Here is a 10,078-nt window from a genome sequence, read left to right on the forward strand (position 1 = left end):
CTTAACATTTACTTCCTCAGTTAAGGCTTGACACTCATGAGTAGGGTGTCCTCTTCCGCATATATCATAGGCTGCATGAGGCTCACTTTGTATCGAGGCTAAGGTCAGCTTCCTTATTTCTTTGTCCATAGCATCAAGTTGTACCTGCACAGAGGTGTTAGCATCAACCTGGTGAAGACCAGTTGATCTCATTCTTTCTGCACTCTAAGAGGACCACTGATTTGCATCTTCAGATAACTCATCAAGAATTGTAACTATCTCCTCTGGAGTCTTCTTCATCAATGGGTCTCCAGCTGCATTGCTCAATGTTCTATGTGAGGCCGGTGTCAATCCATCCCAAAAGTCCTGGAGTTGCATTCAGAGTTCAATTCCGCTATGTTGACACTTTCGAATATTCTCCTTAAACCTCTCCAATGCTTCAAAAATAGTTTCCCTATCTTTCTGGCAGAAGTTATGGATTCCCTTCTAAACTTGCCCATCATAGCTGAGGAGAAATATTTATTAAGGAATTTTCTGGTCATCTCCTCCCATGTTCTGATTGATCCCGTAGGCAAGCTTCGAAGCCACTGCTTTGCATCATCTTTAAGTGTGAAGGGGAAAGCCCTCAAGTACACTGCATCTCGTGACACACCATTATATTGAAAGGTGTTTATAATATCTTCGAACTCCATTAGATGTGTGTTTGGATCTTCGGTTGGCTTCCCTCTGAAGACACAATAATTCTGAAGGGTTTGAAGCAACCCTTGCTTCAACTCGAAATTATTTCCGAACTAGTATATAGACAAGGGTTGATTTTGAGCAATTCTCTGACCCTCTCTTCTTCGTAGATAATCTGTGCATCTCTAGTAGATGCTTTATCAGCATCCCGTGTAGGTTGTTCCCTTCGTTGGGCTGCTTCTTTCGCTGCCAAATCTACATTATCCTCACTGTTTCCAGCCATAAGTTCTTTGGTTGAGGGTTTCCCGACCTTTTCTGATGTCTCGATGAGATTTCTTTTCTTTCTCGGTTGTCACAGTTGTTTTTCAATTTGTGGCTTGTATGGTAGCACTTCCTTCGCAGAAGTTCGAGTCATGCACGTATCTTAGCCTGTAACATGCGTACAGTCTTGAACACCAACTGTAAAAAGAGAAAAATAAAATTAAATAAAAAACAATTCATGAATTAGTACTACAAACTATTTCAAACACTATTAATTGCCAATCCCCGGCAACGACGCCAAAATATGACGAGCGCAAAATACCACTTAAGTTATGCTCGTTTGTCAAAGATAGTATAGTATAATATCGTATCCACAGGGATTGAAGTTAAACGGGATTTTTGTAGTTTCTAGATTGATTGCTATCCAGGAGAATCAACAATCGATATTTATATGATTAATAACTAAAATTAACTAAGAATCTAAAGCTATTGACTAATGACTATCGAAACAATGAATAAGCAAAGAAGGTTACCAATGGGAGAAGATAGAATGTTGATAGGATAGGTGCAAGATAATTGTTCGGGATCTAACTCTAGATAATTCACTTCTAATGTTCAAGTGAGTCTCTCGAATTCACTCAATTATTAGTTTAAACGTTTAGTACAAACTCCTCTCTCAATTAAGCTTCAACCCCACAAGATGAACCAATTTAAGCCATGTGAAGATATGCAAGAATTTGTAGTGGATTGGTCTTTAGGAGAACCTCTTTCGATTATCCTCCTAACTAGGTTTAATCAACGATTCAACTAGTCTCTTTCGATTACTTAGAAGAAAATATAAACTCAGCCAACAATACAATGCAAAGATATCACAAGTTATGCATCTCTCGATTACATGAACAAGTGAATATAGATGCAACGATTAAATCTTCCAAAAATGATACAATACATAAAACTAGAGTTATAATCCACAAACAATCATCAATACAATAAATCCATCATTCCCTAAAGGAACTTACTCCATAGATATGGAGAAATTCATCACAAATAAAATTAAAGTATAGGAAAACATAAATTCAATCCAAACTCGGGTCTTGAGTGAGGAGAGAATGATGAAATCCTTGTGCTTTTGATCTTCCCACTCCTCCTTAACCTCCTTAGGTCGAACATGGGTCAAAAGTCCAGAAATTAACGTTTTCCATGTATTTATACCAAGTAGGGTCGGGCCCAAATGAAATCACCCTTTCTTAGCTGAAATAGAAAAACTTGTAAACTTATTGCTTTTTATGTGTCGCACTGTGCGTAGCATTAGTGCTTTTTCTTGTCAGACCACAGAAACCCAGCCTTTGAACTTTGTCAATTCCTAACACAAAATTACACCGTTGCGTCGCATAGTGCGTCGCACTAGTGCATTTCTTCAGTTGTTGCTTCTTCCTTGATTTTTGACGTCCAGATGTGATCCTCGATGACCGAACACGTTCCCTGCTTAATACTTTGGGCTTCTACACATACTTCAAAGCTCTAAATAGCTCGAATTAGTTTCACAACATCTACATAACTCGGAATCACTCCTACCAGACATAAAACACACTATAAGTACAAAATACTAGCAACTAAAGCTCAACACAAGTAAAGTATAGTGAATTAGAGTGCAATAAGCTACTAAAATACGGGATTATATCCTACCATCAGTATTAACAATTCATAATCTCAATCACAATCTTTTCTTATACGGCCGCGTGAGTCTTACATTTAAATAGGTTTTGAAAACAGTTTTCCCGAAATAGCTACACACACTTTAGCCCACCTTATGACGTCGCGTGGCTTCACGTAATTCCGTTACAAGAGATGCTCACATAAGTCCGACCTTATACCGCCGCATGCAAATTAACCCTTATCCTTATACCACCGCATGCCCGTCAATAATAATAACTCGCACCACAAGTGCCCATATGTCACAACTTTTCAACAATCAACAATATCATTATTTTCCACAACATTAGCCCATGGCTCAATCACATTATGTACAAGAATATCAACAACAACAATGAATGTAAAATTCTCAAAAGAAAGAAGTCCCAACAATAAACAATGTTGCCTCAACATGATAACGGCTTCCACAACTTCAACACCAATAACTCAACAATGAGATAGATAAAGTATAACCACGATATTAATAAGAATAACTCACAATAGAAGAGATAACATGTAACAATGACTTCAAATAATGGAAATCAACAATGAAAGAGATAACATGAACAATAACTTCAAATAATGATAATCAACAAGAGATAACATGAACAATATTTTCAAATAATGAAAATCAACAATGAAGAGATAACATGTGACAATAAAAGAGGCAACAAGTTCAACTAAAGCATGAGAGCTATTTATCAATTAGGATGTAGAACAAGTGTTAATGAGTCATCTAAATCATGTAAGGATAGACTAACTCAAGCAAGAATAAATTAACTATGAGAATTTAGAACATGATATGACATTTCAATTAAAGCATGGAAAGAGTCTAAGTAGCCTAAACCGGTCAAATACCATGTACAACCCGTGTACCTACTTGTCACCTTGCGTACACGGCTTTCACATAACTCAAAAGACACAATCAATCCCAAATCCTAAGGGGTAGTTCCCCCACACAAAGTTAGGCAAGATACTTACCTCAAGTAGGCCAATTCAACTCTCGGACATATCTTTTCCCCTAAAATTCACCTCCACACAACTCAAATCTAACCAAAATCAACGTAATATCATCAAACAATGCAAGAGAAATAAATTACAATAGATAAAGCTATGATCTTTACACTTTTCTCACAAAGCACAAAAGTCAACCTGGGGACCGCCCGGTCAAAACCCGGGGTCCAATGGTAGATTCCGACTACCCATAAGCCCACGAGTTCATATATGTATTTAGTTTCAAAATCCGAGTCCAAATCAACTTTCAAAACTCAATTTCTTATTTTTCAAAATTTTGACAAAGTTTCACAAATTTTCACTTTGATTCACATGATTTTGATGTTAAAATCTAAGATCTATTGATAGAATATGATTAGAAATAGATTAGAATCACTTACCCAAAGTTTGTAGGTGAAAATCACCTCTCCAAATCGCCTCCTACCGAGTCTTGGGTTCAAAATGAGAGTATGTTTGAAAAATTCCATCTCCCAGCCCTTTCTTTGAGTTGTCGCATTTGAGACACAGAGTTTGCATTTGCCAACCCTCGCGATTGCGGACCACGCTTGCATTTGCAAACCCTGACATCCTCCTTCATTGTTGTAATTGCGACAAGAGGCTTCGCAATTGCAAAGCTGTGAACCTCGCAAAAGCAAAAAAATGTTGGCAATTGTGAACTAAATAAAAATCGGCAGACTTTGCAAATGCGAAGTGGGAAGTCGAAATTGCAAAATCTGAGCCCCCACTGTCACCTTTGCAATTGCGTGGTTGTGCTAAAAATTGCAATAATAGAGCACCAGCAGTTCATTTCAATTCAAAACCATTCCGAACATGTCTGAAACTCATCCGAGCCCTTGGGGCTCCAAACCAAACATCCACGCAATTCTAAATATATCATACAAAATCGCTCGCGAGATCAAAACACAAAAATAAAATCTAAAACTATGAAACGAATACTAAAAGGCATGAATTTCAAAATAAAGTTCAAGAATCTTTAGAATTACAATTAAACGTCTGAATCCTATCAAATCAAATCTAAAGGATACCAAATTGTGCATACAAGTTCTAAATAGCGTAACGGACCTATTCTAATTCCCAAAATCAAATTCTCAACTCGATACCTAAATGTCAACCTACAGTCAAACGTTTTAATTTTAAATTGCCAAGTTTTGGCAAAATAACACAAATCAACTTACGGACTTTCGAATTCAATTTCGGGCATACTCTCAAGTCTAAAATCACGATAAGAATCTATCGGAGCCAATAAAACACTATTCCGGGGTCATTTTAAAAAAGTCAAAGTTTGGTCAATATTTCTACTTTAAACTTCTAAGTAAAAAATCAAAGGGTCCAAATCAACTCGAAGGCTTTCCGGAACAAAACTAACTGAACGTGAAAGTCATAAAACCATAAACACACATGTGTGAAACATAAAAAGGGAAATGGGGAATAATTACAAAACACGCCCGATCTGGTCGTTACAGATGATGTTCCTAATGGGATGAGAAATTTGATACTTGTAAGGTTTCACAACCAACTGATTTTCTCTAGATGTTACTTCAATGTGTTTTTGCTGAGGAATATGTTCATGGACAGGTTCCCTTGAGGTTTGAGTATTAATTCCTCTTTGTTAAGTTCCCCCGTCAGGTTGCGCTGGGTGGAAGGACCAGTTCCATCACATGTTCCTTCTTGTGGTGCAGCTTCAGGCTGGGATGTGGTTTCATTTGTGTCTCTTACCAGCTCAATTTGTTTATCATCTTGTTCATGCCTCTCAGAAAGAATATTATTTTCATAAAAAATATGTACACTTTCTTCTCCACACATAGTTCTTTTGTTATATATCTTATAAGCTTTACTATGTGAAGAATATCCCAAGAATACTCCCTCATCACTTCTGGGGTCAAACTTACCTAGGGAGTCTTTTCCATTATTGTGCATAAAGCACTTACATCCAAATGCCTTAAGATGGGATATATTTGGTTTTCTCCCTTTAAGTAACGCATAGGGAGTCTTATCAACAAGAGGTCTAGTCATGCATCTATTTATGATGTAGCATGAAGTGTTCACAGCTTCTGCCCAGAAGTTGTGAGGAAATGTACTAGCAAGTTGCATAGTCCTAGCCATTTCCTCCAAGGTCTTACTCTTTCTTTCAACTACCCCATTTTGTTGAGGAGTTCTAGGAGCAGAAAAATTATAATCTATGCCATGCTCATCACAAAATTCAGAAAATTTAACATTCTCAAACTCAGTGCCATGATCATACCTAATTGATGCAAGTTCATTACCTAGTTGTTTATGAGTGTTTCTAACAAATGAAGTGAACATATCAAATGCTTCATCTTGTTAAAAATAGTGTCCAAGCAAACCTAGAGTAATCATCAACAAGCACCATAACATATCTCTTACGACCTCTGCTCATTGTCCTCATTGGTCCACACAGATCCATATGGACTAGTTCCATCATCCTGGTAGTACTCACCATTTTCTCACTTTTGAAAGAGGATCTTACCTTCTTTCCCACAAGCCTCACAAACTTTATCTTCCTTGAACTTGATGTTAGGCAGCTCTATCACTAAATCCTTGGAGATTAGTTTGTTGAGTTGACTCAGACTTATATGTCCAAGTCTCTTATGCCACAGGAGGGGATCATTGCCCAACACACTTAAGCAAGTGAGTTCTTATTTGAGAGTGTGGACAGATCCACCATATATATATTGTTCACTCTTTTTCCCTACAAAACTATCTTGTCAGTGGAAAGATTTATCACAAAGTATTTTGTAGAGATGAAGGCTACCATGTTTCCTCTATCACACAGTTGTAATACACTTATCAGGCTGTATTTCAGTCCATCTGTCAAGTACATTCTCAATGGAGTGAGAATGATATTTACCTACCTTTCCAACCCCAATGAACTCACCTTTCTTTCCATTTCCAAAGGAAATATTACCTCATTTAAGGTCCTCAAGTGAAAACAACCGGTTCTTGCTTCTTGTCATGTGCTTTGAGCATCCACTATCCATGTATCATATTTGGCTGCTCCCCTTCACTTGGACCTGCGAAAGAAAAATACGGGTTAGTCTTAAGAACCCAAACTAGTTTGGGTCCCTTTCTATAGGCAAAAGGAAAAATCATATTCTTTTTAGCCCAACTTGGTAGCCTATTTTTCCCTATAACAATTTTTTGTTCTTTTGACTTGCCTTTTCTTTTGCAGTGCACTCACTCTTATAGTGACCAGTGTTACCACATTTAATGCAAATTTTATTCTTAGGGAGTGTGAGGTACTAGCTTTTGGGATCCCATTTAGGTGCAGAGTTCTCGAAGCCAAGTCCCCTTCTGTTGCTACTACGGTATTCTTGTATCCCTGAAAGTACATCAGAGGACCTGTTCCCTTTACAATTTATGTCTAACTCATGATTAACCTTATTCAGGTCCTCCTTCAAGACTCTTACCTATTCATCCCTTTTATACAACTCACCTTTCACTTTACCAAAATTTTCTTCTAGCGTGAGTTGTGTGTTACCATCTATCTTTTTACCTGTTCCCAACTTCAATTTTAGATTTTCAGATATAAGTTCTAGAACAGTTGTATCAAGTGCATGAACATGGTTCTTCAACACAGCATTTTCATTTTCAATTTCACAAGCCCTAAGATCCAGGTTTTTGAACTTTTATTTCAAAATGACACACTTTTTTGACAGTTGTTCCTTTTCATTATTCACATCTTCAGACTCATCAATCAGCTATAGTAGTTATTCATATAGTCTTTCTTTAGACAAAAACATAATCTTATCTTTTAGTTGGAAGACATTTACCCTTATTTCTTCATCAGATTCTCCAACAGCTATTATTGCTCGTTCATCATCCTCGTTATCATCATTATTGGAGCTTCATCTGAGCTATCTCCCCAAGCAGCAACCATTGCCTTGGTTTATCCCTTGTTGTTTCCTTTATTGGGATTAACCTGTTCCTTCTTTCGGTTCTTTCGTTCAACTCTATTATTTTTCCATTCAATTTTCCACAAAGGACAGTTCTTGATTATGTGTTCAGTCTTTCCACACTTGTAGCACCCATTGTTAGCCTGCATCTCTGGAGCTCTGGCCTTGTTGTAGCTTCCACTTCTTGAAGAACCCTTTCCACTCCTTAGGTATTTCTTGAATTCTTTGGTGATCATTTTCATTTCACCATCTTCCAAGTCAGAAACTTCAGTAATTCTGAGTGCCAAACTTCTTTCCTTCTTAGGTACATCCATTTTCATGGTTTGCCTTCTAAGTTCACAAGCCTTGAGATTTCCAATCAATTCATCCAAAGGATGTGTAGCAATATTCTTTGATTCCTGAATGACAGTGATCTTGTTTTCTCATGTGATTGGCAGTACCCTAGTTAGTATCTTCTCAACCCTCTCATCTTCAGGGATATTCCTTCCAAGAAACTTTAGTTCATTTGTCAATGTAGTGAACCTTATCGACATCTCCTGAATGGTTTCTCCATCTCTCATGGCAAACTTTTCATATTCAGAGAATAATAGGGTTCCTCTTGATCTTTTCACCAGAGTTGTTCCTTCATGGGCCACTTGCAGTATGTCTCAAATTTGTTTGGCAGTGGAGTAGCCTTGGATTCTACTATACTCATCTAGACCAATTCCACAGACAAGCCATTTCTTGTCATTGGCATTCTTCTCCCACTTCTTGAAGTCCTCAGCATTGCAATCAGCTCTTGTTTTTAGCACATCTTCTCCTTCAGCATTTTTGTTCAAAGTAGGCAGTGGAGCATGAGTAATTATGTCCCATAGCTCGTAGTCTTCTACCTGCATATGATCGCTCATCCTTGTTTTCCACCAGGAGTAGTTGTAACGACCGGCCGGTCATTTTGAGAATTTGCATCCCGTTTGGTGGTTTAAGGTCTCAAGCAGTTTTGCCTCATGTATTATGACTTGCATGTGGTCGAGTTCAATTTTTGGATGATTCGAATTGATTTGAAGAACAATTCTTGTTTTAGAAGTTTAAGTGAAAAGAGTTGACCGGAGTTTGACTTTTGTGTAGATGACTCCAAAATGGTATTTTGATGATTTCAATAGCTTCGTATGGTAATTTTGGAATTAGGAGTATGTCCGGATTTGGATTTGGAGGTTCGTAGGTTGATTTGATGCATTACATTGAAGGTTTGGAAGGTTAAGAGGATTGACCGGGAGTTGACTTTGTGGATATCGGGCTCGGATTACGATTCCGAGAGTTAGAATATCTCCTTTATGTCATTTGGGACTTTCATGAAAAATTTGAGGTTACTTCGAAGTATTTTGATATGATTCGGCGCGAGTTGTAGAAGTTGAAAGTTTAAAAGTTCGTTAAGTTCGATTTGAGATGCGATTCATAGTTTTGATATTGTTTAATGTGATTTGAGGCCTCGAGCAGGTCCGCATTATGTTATGAAACTTGTATGTATGTTCAGACGGGGTTCCGGGGGCCCCGGGTGTGTTTTGGAGAAGTTTTGGATTGTTTCCATGATTTTGGCAAGTCTAGTTATAGTGCGTCGCATCTGCGCATTTTGGAGCGCAGGTGCGGGGTCGCTTCCACGGAATTTGGGTCACTTTTGCAAAGTTAGGGCATGTTCAGGTCTTCCGCTTCTGTGGGTGAGGAACGCAGGTGCGATATCACATCTGCGAAATAACGATCGCAGATGCGAAATAGAGACCCCAGATGGTCATCCGTTTCTGCGGAGTTTCTGGCGCTTCTGCGGTGTCGTAGGTGCCACCCCCTTTTGTGCAGGTGTGCGTTCTATCCTGGTAAGTGTAAACCACATGTGCGGATATTGTCTCGCAAAAGCATGAGCGCATATGCGCATTTTTGGGTCCGCAAAAGCAAAAGTGCTAGGCGGAATGTTTTATATCTCGAGAGTTTGGCCATTTTTATCATATATTGAGTTGTAGACCTCGGTTTTGGACAATTTTACAAGGGTTCTGCACGTTTTGGATTGACTGAGTGTTCTTTATCCGTATTTGATTATATTTTATGATTTCATCTTTGTTTTTAACATTAAATTAGTGATTTGAGTGGGAGAAAATGAGAATTTTTGTATAAACTTTCAAAAATGTAAAATTGGATAATTGGATAATTTTTGTATGGTTGGACTCGTATCGGAATGGGTATTCGTATTTTTTGAATTTTGTCGGGTTCCGAGGTGCGGGCCTGGGGTTGAATTTTTCGTTTTCAATAAAGATCAAAACTTTATTATTCGAAATTATTTTCTATGGTTTTTATTTATGATATTAAGTTATTTTTGCTAGATTTGAGCCATCCGGAGGTTGTTTTACACGAGAAGGTCATTTTAGAGTATCGGTTTAGCTTCTTTGAGGTAAGTATCTTGCGTGACTTTGTGTGGAGGAACTAGCCCGTAGGATTTGAGTCGTTTGTGTTATTTGTGTCATGTGAAAGTCGTGTACGCGAGGTGACGAGTACGTACTCGGGCTTATATGTAAAAA

General features: G+C 38.0%; 1 pseudogene; it reads left to right on the forward strand.

The window, feature by feature from the left end:
• The first annotated feature begins 375 nt into the window (after positions 1 to 375).
• LOC142168511 (small nucleolar RNA R71) lies at positions 376 to 473 on the forward strand (annotated as a pseudogene).
• Positions 474 to 10,078: the final 9,605 nt, after the last annotated feature.

This window comes from Nicotiana tabacum, chromosome 13 (genome assembly GCF_000715075.1).
Source record: "Nicotiana tabacum cultivar K326 chromosome 13, ASM71507v2, whole genome shotgun sequence".
Lineage (NCBI taxonomy): Eukaryota > Viridiplantae > Streptophyta > Magnoliopsida > Solanales > Solanaceae > Nicotiana > Nicotiana tabacum.